Source organism: Scyliorhinus canicula, chromosome 2 (genome assembly GCF_902713615.1).
Source record: "Scyliorhinus canicula chromosome 2, sScyCan1.1, whole genome shotgun sequence".
Classification (NCBI taxonomy): Eukaryota; Metazoa; Chordata; class Chondrichthyes; order Carcharhiniformes; family Scyliorhinidae; genus Scyliorhinus; species Scyliorhinus canicula.
This window is the reverse complement of record NC_052147.1, coordinates 218,422,764-218,438,639: the sequence shown is the minus strand read 5'-3', so window position 1 is coordinate 218,438,639 and position 15,876 is coordinate 218,422,764. Positions and strand designations below refer to the sequence as shown.

The 15,876-nt window shown below is 45.6% G+C and overlaps 1 long non-coding RNA gene and 1 pseudogene across 1 annotated transcript in view; both read right to left on the bottom strand.

Moving 5' to 3' along the window:
• LOC119962446 overlaps positions 1 to 11,267 on the bottom strand; it is a 96,843-nt gene extending 85,576 nt beyond the window's left edge. Inside the window, exon 1 of the long non-coding RNA XR_005459875.1 lies at positions 11,134 to 11,267. This is a non-coding gene — a long non-coding RNA (uncharacterized LOC119962446). The remainder of the gene's footprint in view (positions 1 to 11,133) is intronic.
• Positions 971 to 1,086, bottom strand: LOC119962536 (annotated as a pseudogene).
• Positions 11,268 to 15,876: the final 4,609 nt, after the last annotated feature.

Here is a 15,876-nt window from a genome sequence, read left to right as displayed (position 1 = left end):
AAGGAAGATGCTTTTGGTTGTTGTAGGTCAATCATTTTAGTCGCTGCAGGTGTTCCTCGTGGTAGTGTCCTAGGCCCACCATCTACAACTGTTTCATCAATGACCATCCCACAATCATAAGATCAGAAATGAGGATTTTTGTTGATGCTTGCATAATGTTCAGCATCATTCATGACCCCTCAGATAATGCCCATATGCAGCAAGAGCTGGATCACCATTCAGGCTTGGGCTGATAAGTGGCAAGTAACAAGTAACATTCGCACCATAAAATGCCAAGCAATGATCATCTCCAACAAGAGAGCATCAAACGATTTCCCCTTGAATGGCATTACCATTGCTGAATCCCCCAGTATTAATATCCTGGGGTTACTGTTCATCACAAACTAAAATGAACCAGCCATATTGATACTGTGGCTACAAGAACAGGTCAGAGGCTGGAAATTCTGTGGAGGATAACGCACCTTCTGATTCCCCAAAGCATATCCACCATCTACAAGGCAAGGGTCAGGAGTGTGATAGCATGCCTGCCACTTACCTGGATGAATGCAGCAACACTCAAGAAGCTGGACACCATCCAGGACAAAGCAGCCGCTTGTTGGCACCTCAACCACCACCTTTAAAATTCATTCCCTCCACCACCGATGCACAGTGGCAGCAGTGCGCACCATCTACAGGATGCACAGCAGCAACTCGTTGAGGATTCTTCAAAAGCACCTTACAAACCCATAACCTCGACAATATAGATCATACAATTAGTGAAAGTGAAAATCATTTATTGTCACAATTAGTGAAAGTGAAAATCATTTATTGTCACAAGTAGGCTTCAATGAAGTTACTGTGAAAAGCCCCTAGTCGCCACATTCTGCACTTGTTCTGGGAGGCTGGTACGGGAATTGAACCATGCTGCTGGCCTGCCTTGGTCTGCTTTAAAAGCCAGTGATTTAACCCAGTGTGCTAAACCAGCCCCAGAGATTTAAGCCTGGTATTCTCAGACAGTCTCCCATCCAAGTACTAACCAGGCCTGAGTCTGCTTAGCTTCCAAGATCAGATGAGATCAGGCATTTTCAGACTAGTACGGCTGTAGGTGATTTAAGCCTACTGCACCTGGTATTTCCAGGCGGTCTCCCATCCAAGTACTAATGTAGCCATCTAAGATGGACACCAGTAACACAAAATGGAAGACTGCAAAGAATACAGGGAAAAACGGACATAGTAAAGAGCAAACAGCTTGCAGAAGCTTTCAGCATTGAGACACTTGCAAAAACCGGTTTCCCGACAGCTGCAGAGTTCAGGCAGCGCTGTAAATGGGAAAACAGTTTACATATTAATGAGGTGATACCGGGACAGTCCCGGGCACAATAGATACACTCAAGTATCAATCGATACTTTCAATAGCGAAGCAGACACGATGGAGCCAGCGAAACCAGGAATTGAGTCCTAAGAACCACCCCAGCCATCAAGGAACGACCCTAGGATAGGGGGGTTCAAATAATATCGATTGGGAAAAGGCCCAATCGATCCCTAGCAGGTGAGGAAGCCCGCCCCAAGGGGCACGGACCTCCTGGAACCTATAAAAGAAGGTCCCGCACATGGTTCGTTCTCCTGTCTCCGGCCTCCGACTCCAGATCCTGTCTTTTACACCAGCCGTCGAGCAGCAGCCATCGATAAGTAAGTGCCAAAACGACGATCGCTACCTTGACCCAGGCATTACTTATACCCGTGCCGACCAGTAGTATCAAGAAGTTGCAGACCAGAACGGAACAAAGGCCTTGTTCCCTGACCTTGGCTGTTCCTTCTTAGATAAGTATTAGTCGTTTAATGGTAGAGAAGTAAGTTAGTCTTTAGCGTGTGCATGAGTATTTATTATAATTGTTATAATAAACTCTAACTGTTTGGACTTACTAATTGGTGTATAGCTTTATTGCTTTGAACTTGACCTTGATGCTTGTGACGGTGACTCTTATGGCACCTGGCGACTCCAGAGCATAGAAACAAGAAACAGAGCCAAGCGAGTGTTAAGCACACTTCCTCTGTTGGAGGAGTGTTAAACACACTAAATCAGAACGACCAACACTAACCAGGCCTGAGTCTGCTTAGCTACCAGGATCAGATGAGATTGGGCGTTTTCAGACTAGTATGGCTGTAGGCTGTAGGAATTAACAGTGCAGAAGGAGGCCATTCGGCCCATCGAGTCTGCACCAGCTCTTGGAAAGAGCACCCTACCCAAGGTCAACACCTCCACCCTATCCCCATAACCCAATAGCCCCACCCAACACTAAGGGCAATTTTGGACACTAAGGGCAATTTAGCATGACCAATCCACCTAACCTGCACATCTTTGGACTGTGGAAGGAAACCGGAGCACCCGGAGGAAACCCACGCACATACGGGGAGAATGTGCAGGCTCCGCACAGACAGTGACCCAAGCCGGGAATCGAATCAGGGACCCTGGTGCTGTGAAACAATTGTGCTAACCACAATGCTACCGTGCTGCCCATGATGGAAACATCATGACCTGGATCTTCTCTCCAAGCCACGCACCATCCTGACTTCGAACTACATCACCATTCTTTCACTGCAGCTGGGTCAAATTCCTGTAACTCCCTCCCTACCAGCATTGTAGATGGACCGACACCACATGGATTTCAGCAGTTCAAGAAAACAGCTCACCACCACCTTCTCCTGGCATTAAGGGATAGTCAATAAATGTTGGCATTGCCAGGGATGCCCATATCCCATAAAAGAACAAAAACAAAATTGTGATGGACCGAACTGGATCACACTAAAGCAGCTGCTGATTAATAAAGAATGGATTAGTTTTTATGTAAGAAAACACAACTTAATGCATATGGTACATCAATTTACACCAAGCCAACTGTTAGTGGTATGGACATCAAAACACTGACACCAATCAATCCCTAATTAAAGTAATTAAACCAACTTGCTGGGTGGAATCTTTCCATATTTTTTCAAAGTGTCAGGCTCAGACTGAAAATTTGCTTGTAACTCCCCAGTTGCACAGGTCAGTTTTCTCTCCAGATATTCAACCTCTTTATATAAAAACAATGAATGGGCGGGGTTTACACTATCACTCTGGCGGGGTGGGGCCCAATAGTCAGCACCTGGCTCGAGAGAGATCGGGGAGCCACCTTTAAATGGCGCGCCAATCAGAACTGAAACTGAACGGCCCCATCCCCCACCAAGGTGGTACTAACGGCTCCGCACCACGGCCCCAGACAATCATCAGGGCCTTCCCACCACACCCAGACAATCTTCGAAGGCTTCCAGCACCACCCACTACCGCGGATGCATTGCCAGCGTCTCCCCCCACCCCTGCCCTCAGTGACCGCTCCCCCCATTCCTGCAAGATCCCCCTTCACAGCCCACCATGCCTACCCTCCCCACCAGCCATTAATGTAATCCCCCCACTACCACGAGGACCCTCCCAGCACTGCCTCCGACACTTCCCAGGCATATCCCTCTCTCCCAGGGAGATATACTTAACTTCACACCGCAGGAGGGGTCCTCTTGACTGAATTCTGTATTTAAAAAGCTATTCTAAACCTCGTTGATATATGAATATTTGGTAAGGGAGGCATCATGGCCAGGATTCTCCGAGACCGCGCCAGGTCGAAAAATCGTTGGACACACCGGAAATTTTCGCCACGCCGCTCCGACGCCGGTACGCAATTCCCCGGCGACCGGCGAATCGCCGCCAGTCACACGCGCGCGCGATCGACGCTGCGCCGGTCGCGGGTTCCGCGGCAATTCTCCGCGGTCGACCAGCCGAATTCCGATGGTATGGTTCCAACCTAGTACCACCCGGCGGGAGCTCGGACCCGCAGCCGCGGTGGCCGTCCTGATGGGGGGTGCAGGGGATCAGACTCCGGGGTGGCCTGCACGACAGCCAGGCCTGCGATCGGGGGCTACTGATCGGCGGGTGCGTGCTATCTGGAGGGGGCCTACCTCCTTCTGTGCGAGCCCGCTGTGTGGCTCTGCCATGTTGCGCATCACCGGCGCGTAAACGGCCACCATGCGCATGCGCAGATAAACGCCAGCAGTGCAGGACCGCATATCGGCACTGGAGCAGTGCGCAGCACTCCGGCGCTGTGCTGAGCCGTTGTGGCCCACTGAATCTTTGGGCCAAGAGGCCCGATGACGGCGGCGTGAAACACTCCGATATTTACGCCGGCGTCAACACTTGGCCGGGATTTTGGAGACTCCCGGCCCAGATGTTGGGGAGCTTGTTAATAATATTAACATTTATTATAATGCATTTAAATGGAGGGCGGGTACCTCGTGACATTGCTGGATTTTTAGGCCCGCGTCACTATTCTCTCTGATGGCGCTCGCAGACTGAAACTCGGCCCAATGTGTTTAAAACAACAAAATCTAACCTGCTATGCATTAATGTATATTAAATCGATCTGTACCACAAGCAAATAATCCAAAGCCACATTAATTGTTCTTCAGCTGAAAATTTTGAACTTAATATCTTCGTTCTTACTTTGTGAGTGATATCTCCTGTGGAATAGAACAGTTTTGAATTTTGGTGCCCATATTAAGCCTTAATTATTTCCAGGTCAGATACAGTAGGTTTTAAGTTAAATTCCGTCTGTTCAGCTTCAGGGATGTACTGGTGTTCAAACCATTCTCCTGAATAAACTGACACACACCAAGGATTCGCACATTTCCTAATGTCCACATGTTTAGAGGGGAAATCATGTGCTAATGTTTTGGGTCCAAGAATGAGAACCCCAATATGTTATGGGATTCCGAATGAGAACCCAACTTTTAACTGTTACTGCATCACATGAGTGACAACACTGACCAGCGGACAGCTTTTATGGTAAAACAAACTTTAATTTAAACACAGAATTAAGCACATTAGCAACAGAGAAATAGGGGGCTGGATTCTTCATTATTAAAACTATGCCCCCACGCCGGTGTCAAAACGGTGGAGTTTTACTCCTGAAATTCCTGCAAAAAAGTGAAATGAAGTCATAGCCCTGCAGGGGGCTAGCAGGGACCCGAGTGAATCTCGCAGCTTTTTCTACAGATACGGGCCCCCGCACTTCCGGTTCAGAGACCGCGCATGCGCACGGCGGCGGCGGCGCCATGTCACATTCCATGGTGGACTCGGACCGTGGAGCCAGACCCAAGAAGGAGATTCCCCGGCCGCCTATAAGGCCCCCCTGGTCTCTGATCTGCCCACCCCAGTCCAGGGCAGCCATGGACTGAGCCCACAGCCGCCACGCGAACATCCCAACCGGCAATAGCAGGTTAATTCCATGCCGTCGGAGGCAGAGGATTGCTGAGCGGGCCTCTGGCAATGGCCCTCCGGTGGTGCACCGTACTGCCCGGTGACGCCAATTTTCGTTTCCAAGAGAATTGACAAACCAGTGCCGAGCCCGATTATGCCGTCAAACTGGACTCACCACCCTGGCGCCAGCTACGATTTCGGCGTCGCGATGCAGAGAATCCAGCCCAGTTTTACAGTTAATAATCATAACATCTTAACTTGCTTCCTGAAACCTGCCTCTACATTCCAATTAAGCAAACCCATATATTTTAAAAATCACTTGTGCATAAAGATCAAAGTTCAATGTGAGCCAAATTAATTTCAAGTGAGAACTTAAAGCCAGCATAGAGATAAACCTTCCCATAAAGCTCAAAGATGAAAGAGTCACGGTGGAAGCCATACTTCCTCTCTATAGGGACACTTCGGTATGTGTTCAAAGTCAATATTTTAATGCCCAGCTATTGCCTGTAGTCATAAATCTTCAGCTGGGGTAAGGGTAGGTATATTTGCAATATTATTTCCTTCTCCAGGAGCACTAATGAGCCTTTGTAACTAGTAGTCAGCATGAAGGCAGCAGACAAAATGCAAGTTTCTTTCCTGCTTACTCTTCACCAAACTGGGAACAATCTGACACTTCTCTAGAGCATTTTCACTAAATGATTTGTCTGAGAAATGAAAAATCTCATTAGAGATGTGGTTAGCAGTTCAAAGTGTTCACCACCACTGAGATTGGGCTTCTCAACCGCAGGATATGAATTGAGCCAAAGTTTAATTACTTAATTGATAATGGACAGATGTTTGTTCTGTTAATCTCATTAATTCTTTTCCCAGTGCAAGATATTATCTGTCCACTGACTAAAAATGGGTAAAAAAAAATCTAGCTCGATGCTTTGCATGCAATGAGGGGCAGTAACATTAATTTTGCTCCATTAAGTATTTTTTTAAATAAAGGGAAAGATAGCTGTGCAAATTTAGAAATAATACCTGTGTGTTCTTGCTAGCCTACCTGAGGCCACTCAGAAAGAGGATGTGAAGTTGCACGCATATCTAAAATACTGCTAAGGATCTGTTACAAAATGGATAGGAATCCACTACTGTATATGATTGTTTATTTGGTTTTATTTGAACATTATGCTGTTATTTGAAAAGGAGACAAACGCAGATTTTTCCCCATTAGGCAAATTGTTTCATTTGGGTTGTCCTTTAAAGTACACCTCTCTCAACAATTTCACAGCAATACCAATGAATGAATAGATAATACCATGTAAAGACTAGTTTTTTTACAGTCTTTTTACAGTCTTTACATTTTGTCTTCTCATAGTGCATGAAATCTGGGCTAACAAATACCCTGGGCGGGATTCTCCGTCTCACCAGCTGGGCAATGGTGTTTTCCATTGTGGGCAGTCCATGCCATTGGGAAATCTCCGGGCTGCTAACAAAATGGAAAATCCCGACAGCGGAGAATCCAGCCCCCTATTTTGGAGAGGTGTGCATATTGGAATCGATACACTTGTGCATTGTCAACTGTCACATTGGTACAGTAGACTACCAAAGTGACCGGAAGTTTTACAGCTTAAAATAACTAATGCGGTTATTGACAATTAATTGGCAATAAATAGTTTATTCAGCAGGGAGAGCTAGAATGTAGGGTAATTTCAAATTATTCCGCAGTCTTGTGATGGATATTTCTAAAGACCGATTATCTTGTCCGAATTCTGTCAGACTTCATTCTGTTATATCTCTTCCCTGGGCAGCACGGTGGTGCAGTGGGTTAGCCCTGCAACCTCACGGCACCAAGGTCCCAGGTTCGATCCCGACTCTGGGTCACTGTCCGTGTGGAGTTTGCACATTCTCCCCGTGTTTGCGTGGGTTTCGCCCCCACAACCCAAAGATGTGCAGGGTAGGTGGTTTGGCCACGCTAAATTGCCCCTTAATTGGAAAAAATGAATTGGGTACTCTAAATTAATTTTTTTTTTAATTTTTTAAATCTCTTCCGTGTACCACATCAAGCATTTCTGTGGAGCTTCTACTCTGCTCAATGACATTATTAACAGAAGACTGAAGGAACTTGGCAATGGAGCCTCTGCCAAAGTTACAAGTGTTGACTGCCATAACATCTTGTTTTTAAGTAAGTCAATTTCAACTTTTGACATAATCCAAGAATTAAAAACAAACTGTAGTAATGTGGCTCCACCAGTTAGGTAGAAACAATGAATGTTTATTTACACATCACGCTATGTAGAATAGTGCAGCCATGATGCTGCCAGTCTGCCTCCCAGATCGAACTGAGCAAAAGCCCGCAGTCTGCTCAGCAATTCCACATTTTAACTACCAATTGGATGAACGGGTCACATGCCTCTTCAGAAGATTTCCTCTCTAAGGTCCTTAATTCACAAAATGATAGTTAACTTATACAGATCCCATAATATACAATGAATATTTTTAGTCACTCCATCAAAAACGCAGCCTTTCTGCTGGCTTCCGTTTCCTCATAGAGCAGCGCGACTCCCCCAGCTGGGGTACTTCTGCTGTGGTACTTCCTGTAGACATTGTTACACTAGCTCTCCCTTCGGGAACTGAGGCTCCAATCTCCTCTGTTTTGGTCAGACCCATTCTCATGCCTGTCACAGGCTGATTAGACATTTTATTTCTCGGGCAGCCAACAACACCTCCACCTGGCAACAACGAATCAGGCTGTAACACTGGCTCTGGGATGACTCCCACCCACATCGGTGGTCCACATGTTTCCCCACAATCCTGTCCAGTGCACTCACTTCATAACATAACAGTCCTGTCTTGGCCACAATGATTCCTGGAACTCAGCTTGGGCCATTCACAAAGTTCCTCCACAAACTGGATCATCTATTTTCAAAGATTTTCTGCGGGATTCTCCATCGGCGGGATCCTCCGCTTCGCTGGCAGCGCACCCATGCCTGCGGGTTTCCCGACAGCGTGGGATTGCCACAATGACCAGCTGCCGGAACAGAGGATCCCATTGCCGGCGGGAGTGCGCCGCACCGGAAAACGGGACCATTGCGACGGAGAATCCAGCCCCTTCCATCTTTAGTTGAATCATGGTTCCTCTTTTGGTTGCATTGTCTTGCCTCTACCCTCCCCGCTAAATTCGGGAATACCAGGCTTAACCTGGTGCTTAACCGTCGATAATCAATAGTTCTGCTGGAGATATACCTGTGGTCGAATGCGGGGTGGTCCTGTACGCTAAGAGGAACCAACCTTGTTTCATGTCCAATGATGCAGCTGGCTATTTCTTTAAGCCGACCTTGGAAATCTGAACTGCCCGCTCAACAAATCCATTGGATGAAGGGTGATATGGTGCAGCTCTGACATGAATAATTCAGGTAACCTATGGAGTGCGAAGCACTGGCAAAAGATTTTGACTGTAGCATGCGTGGTTGTAGAACTCCTCACAAATACTTCCAACCATTTGGAGTTGGCATCTACCAATAGTAGAAACGTCTTGCCAAAAAAATGGTCTGAAAAAATCGAAGTGGACCCGCATCTATGGTTGATCTGGTCACTCCCAAGGGTCAAAAGGGCTGCAGCAGGTAACCTCTGCTGGAACTGGTTCTGATCGTAGTGCTTCACTAATCTCTTGATATCGGCATCCATACCTGGCCGACGAACGTGGCTTCTGTCAAGCAGCTTCCTTTTTGACAGAAGGGCATTTGCAACTCCGCAAGGAGCAATTCCCACCCCTGCATTGGGGCAATTGCTCTCACTCCCCAGGGAATGATTTCATCCTCACAGCTGAGCATGTCTTTCCTAATGTGGCATGGCTTCAGGTCTTCAGAAATCCTCCCATTCTGTCAACCTGTTAATCTTGTGTTTTATCTTTGATAACAACGGGTCTCTGCTGATCCACAATTACATTTGCTGTGCTGACACTGGCAAAATATCTGGAAAATTCATTACCGTCTTGATTTCTTGTGTCACTGGGGGGTATGGCATACTTTCTGATAGTGGAAGATGACAAAGGGCATCAGCATTGGGTATCTGTGCCCCTGGTGTGCTCAAATGTATATTTATAAGCTGATAAGATCAGTGCCCAGCACTGAATCCTGGTCAATGCAATCAATGGAATTGCCTTGCCCCCCTTGAAAAGACCTACAAATGGCCTGTGGTCTGTTACAACACAAAAATGCCTGCCATAGACATATTGGTGGAATTTTTCTCACTCCATACACAACTGATAGACCTTCTTTTTCCAACTGTAGTAACCTTTCTCAGCTTCTGAAAGGGCTCTTGACACATATGCAACAGGCCTCTCAGATCCATCATCCATTCTGTGAGATAAACTGCCCCATCTCTGTATGGGAGACATCACACATTAGCACTAAATTTTGGATAGGCAAAATGTACCAGTAGGCAAGATGAATGCAATAGTTGCTTGATCTTATTAAATGCTTCTCCCTGTGATGCTTTCCGGAACCATCTCTGGTGTTTTTTTAATAACACATGTAAAGGGGCTAATAGTGTTGACAGATTTGGAAGGAAATGCCCATAATAATTAACCATCCCCACGAATTATTTAAGTTCCAAGGTGTTTTTAGGATCTGATGTGTCTTTTATTGTCTTTACTTTGAACTCCATAGGATGCAATCCCTGGGCATCCACAGGGTAACCAAAGTAAAATACTTGCAGGCCTGGAAAGTCCATTTTTCTCTTTTTAGGTGAACTCCCGCCTCCTGATACCTTCTCAATACTTTTTCAAGATTGTCCAAGTGTCTTCTTCAGTTGCACCAGTAGTTAATACGACATCCAAATACACAGCGACACGCAGCAAGCCCTGTAATAAACCTTCCATGATTCTTTGAAATATGGCACATAAATGCCATAAAATGCTGAAAGGCAAGCGTATGTACTGATATAATCCTTTATGGATCTTTATAGTCACAGGTCCTCTGGAAGTATCATCCAATTCCAACTGTTGATGTGCTTGACTCATATCCAATTTTGTATATGAATGACTTCCAGCCAGTCTTGCCTGTAAATCCGCCATCTTCCAGATTGGATATCTGTCCAGCTTTGCTCCTTAGTTTACAGTTAATTTATAGTCCCCTAGATGCAGGCTGTGTCTTCTCTAGTTTAACAACAGGTACTATGGGGGCTGCCCATTCAATGAAGTGGATTTGCTGGATGATACCCAGTTCTTCAAGTTTTTGTAGCTCAGATTCAACTTTCTCCAGCAATGGATAGGACACACTTTTAGGGTGGCTTTTGGGTCTAGGTGAATTTTTGCCTTTAAACTTTTGAGTTTTCCCAGTTCATCCTGATATTTCCGGAATACTTCCTGCCGTCCTTCTTCCTTAATTTAAAGAATGTCAAACCAGCTTAGTTTAATTTCTTGGAGCCTGTGATGGCCCATTAGACTTGATCCTTGGCCAGACTCCATGATTAATGGAGTTGGGGAGATTGCTGCCCCTAGCTCACAGATGTTTTGATCTATTATCTTAATGACCTCCCCTGTGTAGGTAACCAATCTAGCTGATGTGTTCTGAGCCTCAGAGGCTGAACCACTTTTATCGAAGATATCTGGAGATCTGCTCCCTGTTACAGAAGCAGACACTCCCATTTCTACTTCCGTTCTCGATAAACAAGCTTGCATTGGGTGTGTTTGGGGACGTAAGACTATGAATTCAATTATAAATTTGGGTCCCAATCACGCTTAACACTACTGCCTTCTTCTTCGACCCCTCCTCAACTTCATTTGCTCTGAACAAAAATTCTAGTCACTCTACATACGGCAACCAATCTTCCGCTGAGGCGCCAAAGGAACCCACTCTTCCGCAGACAGACATGACTGCACCTACCTTCTACTTCATAAGCTTGACTTCAACTGGACCAGGTTCTGAGCCGGTGATCTTGCAAGCACACTTGCTGCTTTCTGTTGCCTCATCATCAAATGTAGTAATTTGGCTCCACCAGTTAGGTACAAATATCAAACATTTATTTGCACAACATGTTGTGTACAGAGTAGTGCAGCCACGATGCTGCCAGTCTGCCTCCTGGATCAAACTGGCCAAAGCCTGCACTCTGCTCAGCGATTACGCTTGCTAATGACTGATTAGATGAGCAGATCACATGACCTTTTAGAAGATCACAGCTTAAAGGGGCTAACTACTATACATGCAAATGAATAACACAAGTGCCTTTATCTGGTCTCAGACAATATTCAACAGGGATGAGGTTAGGTCGGGGGGGCGGGGACGGAGGACACCGTAGAGGGGGGGACCTGGAGGGGGTGACCTGGAGGGGGGGGACCTAGGGGGCGGGGGGCGGGGGACCTGGAGGGGGGGGGGTACCTGGAGGGGGGGGGGGCACCTGGAAGGGGGGGACCTGGAGGGGGGGGCACCTGGAGAGGGGGGGGGACCTGGAAGGGGGGGGGACCTGGAGGGGGGCTTCAGTCTACAAGGGAGAGTGGGGTCGGTCCAGGAGGGGGGTTGGGGCCAGACCAGAAGGGGCGTTGGACCAGGAGGAAGAGGTCGGACCGGGTTGGGGGGGGGGGGGGGGGGGGATCAGTCGGGGGGTGGGGAAACAGTCCGGGGGCGGGGGGGTTGCAGACCAGAAGAGGTGCACTGGTTGGGTGGGACCGGGAAGAGGGGGAAGTCAGACCAATGAGGAATGTCAGACAGGATGAGGGGAAACTGGTTGGGCAGGGGAGAGAGGTGGTGTGTCCCTTGTGGAGTGTCCTGTGTGTGTAGGGTGCCCTGTCACAGCTGGGTCTGTTTTTTAAAAAATAATTACTCTGGCATTAAGTACATATTCCTTCTAACTGTTTCAGAATAATTATCAGGGTAAAACTGGCAGAACAATCCGAAGTCAGCGATTTAAATCGCTTCAGTCGGATAATTCCCAGCCCAGCGCAATTGTCCAGGAAGTTAGCACCTCTGGACAATTGCCCAGTAAACCCTTATCTGGAAACTTCCTCAAGGGATTTCCCAAAGCATGATTGGGGTATCTCCTAAATGTGACGCTGGGGAACCAGGAAGCTATGGTCCTATATCGTACCTGCTAAGGCTGGGTTTCAGCTTAAGTTGAAAGTGACCACAAATGAAACATTTTCAACATTCATTGGACCACAATTAGTCAGCCTTTCCTTACTGGTAGGTGCTTCACTCAAGTATCTGCATGAACTAGTCCTCTTTAACATGATAAACCATTGCCATTAATCTATATTTGATGACTATATTACATATCTGCAAAGCAATGCTCCAATGTAACAATCATACCTGTTTTAGATCAATATATATATATAATATATATATATTTGTTGTCATGGAATGGGTGAGCCTGGAAACGTTGTATTCATTGTCCATTCTTTGCTCTGAGACAGCAATACTGAAATTCTCTTTGAAACATTGTAATCCATGTGGTGGTGGTGCTCCTACAGAGGCATTCAGAAGGTATTTCCTGGATATTATCCCAATTATAATAAAGGAACAGTGATATAGACCAGATCAGGGTGGTATCTGATTTGAAGGGTAACTAGTGTTCCTATGTCATTAGAACTCATTTCCTTCTCAGTGATAGAGTTCATTGATTGAGTTCACAGAATAGGAAGGTGATTCAAAAGTAACCTTGGTGAGTTGCTGCACTGAATTCTGTAGGTGGTGCATATTGTAACCACAATGTGCCAGTGGTTATGAAGAAGTAGGGGTATTAATGAAGTGAACTCTGATATGTCATGAGTGCTACTGAGTTTTTTAAGAATTGTTGGAGCTGCACCCATTCAGGGGACTGGTAAGTACACAATTACACTCTTGACTTAAAGCTTGTAGATGGTCAAATACTTTGTCAGTCCAAGTCTGTATGTTGTGCCTGCATGAGTGGGTTCATCATCACAGGAGTCATTAATAAGAAGAGCAGAATGGAGTCTTCAAGGCTACCATTTCAAATCCATCCCCAAGAATTGTCCCTGAATACTCCTCCCAAAAACATATCTATTCTCTTACCCCATCCCAAGCAAATGTGACCTAGAGTTACAGTCACTCTAATCAATTACCTTTCATTTCAATGCCAAACCTGCCCCAAACAGTTCGTGCCACTATGTGTGTTGCGGTAAAGACTGTGTTATGATCGCAGTGGAAATCAGCAACGTTTTTTAAAATAACTATTTGAAACCAAAAGCCCAGGGGTTGTATTCCACAATGGCTGGATTCTCTGTTGCGCCGGCAACGCACCCAAGCCCATGGGTTTCCCGGTGGCGTGGGGTGGCTAACAATGGGAAATCCCATTGGTTGGTGACAGGAATGGAGAATCCCGCTGGAGGCGAGGGTGCAGCTGGTGGACTAGAATCCAGGTATTTACTAAAAGAATTACGCCACCAGGGTCACAGCTGAAAACAAAAGAATTTTACGAAAAAAATCAAAGAACACGAGGACGAAATAAACTGCACTCTGGAATAAATAGTTAAATTAAAGATATTAAAAATGCAATTAACACAGTTACTTTTACTCCAAAGCAAACTTCTCAATTCAGCTTTCCTTCTGGAACTACCTGAGCTACACCACCAATAATTCAAGTCAGAAATTAGAAATGAACCATTTGGTTTTGCTGCAAAGATTCATATAAGGGTTGAGATTTCTTGAACTTTTTGCTTACTGCTGGTAAGGTTATCCCTTCGAATCCATTCCAACTATCACATGGTTGGGCCATTGTTACAATGGATAACATGCCTGACTACGGGTAAGAAGATTGCAGGTTGAACTCCAGCCTGGCTTGTGCAGGTTTTTGGTGGAGCAGGTTTGAAGGGCCGGATGGCCTACTCCTGAACCTAGTTTCTATGTTTGATGGTTGGAGTCTCCCCATTCAACGTAAGCATAGCTAATGTTTGTAGCATAGCCACCTGAGATCAGAACTACCCTAGTTTTAGTATTCTTTAATTCTGGAGTTTTGCATCTAAAATTTATTTTTCTCTCCTCAGCTGAGCTGGACATCCAAGTCACCACTAGAAATCATTTGATCAACAAAGTTTCTGCACTTTTTAAAGTCATTACACAGAATTTTTACTGAACTTTGCTTAAAACACATGTTTCCTGCATTTTGATTGTTCTAAAACCCTTCTTGAAACAAAACAACACTCACAAGGTACTTCCTCTCCCAATTGATTACTTGCTGGCCTTTTTTCTATTGTTTACCTCCCAGGCAACTTGGTCACCTGATCAGCTACTGGAAACAAGATGCTATACCAGAAGTCATCTTTGAGAGAAACCTAGTTCTTAAAGGAACCCCACCCATCACCCCAACATAAAATATAGGTTCTCCCCCAAAAGCATATTGGCCATCATAACTGTAGTAGTTATATCTGAAACAGATACAGCTTGGGGAGAGCATACTGAAGATTGGTGATTGCTTGCCTGCATGGGAGATGGGTGGGAAAGATGCCACAAAATGTACATTCCCACCTCTCCCCCCCCCCCCCCCCCCCCCACCCGCCAACCTTCCACACTCAAAGTTAGGTATTATCAAATACATCTTGTTCCTATATATGAACACTCAGTCACCAGGATCATGAGGTCAGTCAATAAGAGGGTCATTTAGGAATCTGGTGACAGTGGGGAAGAAGCTGTTTTTGAGTCTGTTCGTGCGTGTTCTCAGACTTCTGCATCGGGCAGGAGATACAGAAGTCTGAGAACACGCACAAACAGACTCAAAAACAACTTCTTCCCCACTTTCACCAGATTCCTAAATTACCCTCTTATTGACTGACCTCATTTACATTACACCCTGTATGCTTCAACCAATGCCAATGCTTATGTAGTTACATTGTATATCTTGTGTTGCCCTTATGTATTCTCATGTATTTTCTTGAATTTTGTTTAATTCCCTTTTCTTCCATGTACTGAATGATCTGTTGAGCTGCTTGCAGAAAAATACTTTTCACTGTACCTCGGTACACGTGACAATAAACAAATCCAATCCAATCTACAGACCAAAAGACTTCTCTGAAGGATGATCTTCCGACTGGAGACTATAAGGGAAATATGTCATTGGTATGCTATATAATCTTCAGCCCATTTCCCCCAGAATAGGTTGCTTTCAGTAGCCCAACTAACTTATTAAACTTTCTTACATTATAATCCTTCTCGGCAACATCATGTGACCTTTGCTATAATTGTTAGTCCTTGCTATATCACGGTCTTGATGCTTTTTCAAAAGGCTCACACTATTCATGTATTTCCAATGGAACCAGAGAAGTCAAGAGACTCCACATAAATTCATTTAAGCAATCCCATTCACCAAGTACACTCGACAACGACTTCATAAACACTGTTATTTCCCTTTGTGCAAACTACCACACTTGTTATTTTTAAAGGTTGCACTAGACCTGTATTTTCCTCCTTTATAGAAGTCGTAAGTTAACCAGAGATGTTTCCCCGTCACTTTCTTCCTCTAGTTTTCTGCTCTGGCTTCTCAGCTTCACAAGGTTTGTGGGGCTGTATTCTCCGATTTTGCAGCTATGTCCGGAGGATGCATCTGGTCTTACGACCAAAAAGTTGGCGCCGTCCCCGCACCGATGCTCTGTCCGGTGGGGGACTAGCAGCCACGCCACA